The following is a 2,738-nucleotide window of genomic DNA, read 5'->3' as shown; positions in this document are numbered from 1 at the left end:
ACATTTTAAAGGCCTAAAGCTGATCTACAATACTGTTAAATATTTGCTTTACTAATTCCTGCTCTAACACAAAGGTTAATGATAGAATTAACAACATCGTGCATGTCAAGAAAATAACATCTTGCATGCAGCAGCAGTGGCCGGCTAAAAGCGCATGCAGTAGCAGTACCAAATCAGCAACAATGGCCGGCTAAAAGCGCATGCAGCAGTAGCAATCAACGTAGTAGTAGAGCAGCAGGGCCATGAACAGGGCTGCCGCCAGCCCGCGAGGCGGCCGCTCCCCAGGTACAGTACTGCCGCCACGCCCCTTGGCGGCTGGGCCCCACACGCCGCTGCCGTTCCGTCGCCAGCGCCGATTCCCGTTGGTACAGTGCTGCCGCCTCGCTGTGTGGCGGCAGGTGCCACGTGTCGCCTGCCGCACCTGCCGTCACAGCCGAGGGGGTCCTTTTTGTTAAATTTATCGGCAGGTGGTCCTTTTTGTCAATTCATTCGCGCATGTGGTCCTTTTCAACAAAAAATCTCCTATGCGCCCACCTTTGCGCCGTCTTGTTAAACCCCTCAGTATTACACTTTTTTTTTGCGGGGACAGTATTACACACTCACGCCCTAAAACCACCAGGCATCATCACCTCACCACCCATCCCGCCCCAATACGAGAGAAAGAGAGAGAGAGAGTGGGGACGGGTGTGCTGAGAGCCTGAGACATGGCCCCCACCGCCCTCCTCCTCGTCGTCCTCGCCGTCGCCGCCCTCCACGCCCCTGCCGCCTCCGCCGCGTTGTCCCAGGAGCCACCAGCGACGCCGTGCGCGGCGGCCATCGTGTCCTTCTCGCCGTGCCTGGCGCCGTCGCGGTGGTGGCGCCGCCCGCCCTGCCCTCTCCCGCGCCCACCAGCGCCTGCTGCGCGGCGTTCCTGCGCGCCGTTTCCGCCGGGGACGGCGAAGGCGGCGGAGGGGAGGGATGCTTCTGCCACCTGCTCCGCGACCCGCTCCTCCTCGGCTTCCCCGTCGACGCCGCGCGCCTCGGCGCTCTCCTCCCCACCTGCGCCTCCGCGAAAACCTCCGCCGCCACGGCCGTCGAGGCTGAGGCCCTCTTCGCCGACAAGTGCCGAGGTGAGAAATCTGTCCCTTCGTGCTCCCTATTTATGCTCGTGCAATATGCATGCTTCGATCAATTCTCGTGCGCCATATGCGCGAGCTGTCGCGTTCCTGTTGTTGATCGCCGATCGAAACAAATTTTACTCTGCAAAGCCCTAACTACTGTTGTTCTCATGATCCTTGTACAACTACTTTCGTAATGGTTGGTTGTAATGCGGATTACTGACGAGCTCTGGATGCTACTAGGGATATTAGTACTTGCATTTCTGAACTAGTTGAATGGGGGAGAAACACCGCGGGATTTTTCTTTTGTGGCCCAGACTTACTTCTGCATTTTTGCTGCGATTTGTCATGATTACCGTTCAGTTAAGCAGTTTGTTGGGTTGCTTGTTTGATAGTAGTAATTTCACAAAATATTGGCGATATTTATAAATAGCTAAGGGCTTCGTTACTTGGTGGTTTCTCTCAAAGAGTTCACAAAAGTCAATCATTAAATCAATTAAGGGGGCAAGTATTAGTAGTACTGGCTAACTCCATTTGCCATTTGCCAATTGAAACAGAGCTCAAGTCACTGCCTGAGATGCATTTTACACCTCCATCGCCACCTCCCGCACCAAAACTTTCTCCAGGTAAACGTTCTCCCTCTTGTCTAATGATTTGATAAATCTGTGCCCAGTCTATTCGGGTTTCGGTTGAATAAACCAATTGGCATTTGGGCAGCATGTTATATGGTCTCTCCTCATCCCAAATAAAACTTGAACTTGTTTTATCTTGCCGTGCTCCGTCCATTTTGTGCTCTATGCCGCAATTGCACAGGTTCAATGATAGTAGAACACCTAGTTTTGCATCGCATACTCTCTGCAGCCTCTGTTCTGTTCCTGCTAATTGCAGTATCGGGTCTGTCTTTGTGATACTATCTCCTTTGCATGCACTGCACTTTTAGGTTGCAGTTGCACGTTTGATTCTAGTTTGTTCACCTGAGCATTCCATTTTGGTCGACTGAACACCGCAAGTCCTGAATATCTTTCTTGAATCGTCGGTCGTACTTCGTGTGCACTAGTTAAACTGCTGTCTATGCCCTTGCAGCTGCCGTTCCAGAACCAGCGTCCCCGAAGATGGAGGAGCATTCGACCTCAGCGACGCCTGTGCCGGATGATCGGTCGGGATCCGATGCCTTGTGTGCCTGCCGGGTCTTCCTTGTGGCCTTGGTCTTGGGAGCAGCAGTCTTGATCACGCTGCAGTTCTGATGGATGTTCGACCTCGCTCTTGATACAATACCTGTGCATTGCTGCGTCATTCTTGATTGGATCCTCTTGTTGCATACGGTGAAGTGCCACGTGATGCAGGGCGTGATACCTGAGAACTCTTCCTGACTAGTGCAGTTTGTTCTGTGCGCGTTTTGGATGACCTGACAACGCAAGTAACTGTTATCCGGTGACATACTCGTATCGTTTCAAACATGGTATAGATTTATACAATGCAGTCTAGTTTCTCTTGCGATTTTCTTTCTGTGAATCTGCATGCCATTTCCTTGCGCTCGCTGAGAGAGACGAGAACTCAGGAGCACAGCACAGGAGCAAACTCTCATGCTTTCATGGTGCATGACCTTGCTGCGCTAGCTGCGCCGGTGACCACTCCGGTCCC

At 52.6% G+C, this 2,738-nt stretch overlaps 1 pseudogene; it reads left to right on the top strand.

Annotated features, from left to right (window-relative positions):
- Positions 1–596: 596 nt before the first annotated feature.
- Positions 597–2,536, top strand: LOC119281321 (annotated as a pseudogene).
- Positions 2,537–2,738: the final 202 nt, after the last annotated feature.

The sequence above is a fragment of the Triticum dicoccoides genome, chromosome 3B, assembly GCF_002162155.2.
Source record: "Triticum dicoccoides isolate Atlit2015 ecotype Zavitan chromosome 3B, WEW_v2.0, whole genome shotgun sequence".
NCBI classification, from domain to species: domain Eukaryota; kingdom Viridiplantae; phylum Streptophyta; class Magnoliopsida; order Poales; family Poaceae; genus Triticum; species Triticum dicoccoides.
Note: the sequence above shows the minus strand (reverse complement) of the source record. Positions and strands in the feature narration are given on the sequence as shown.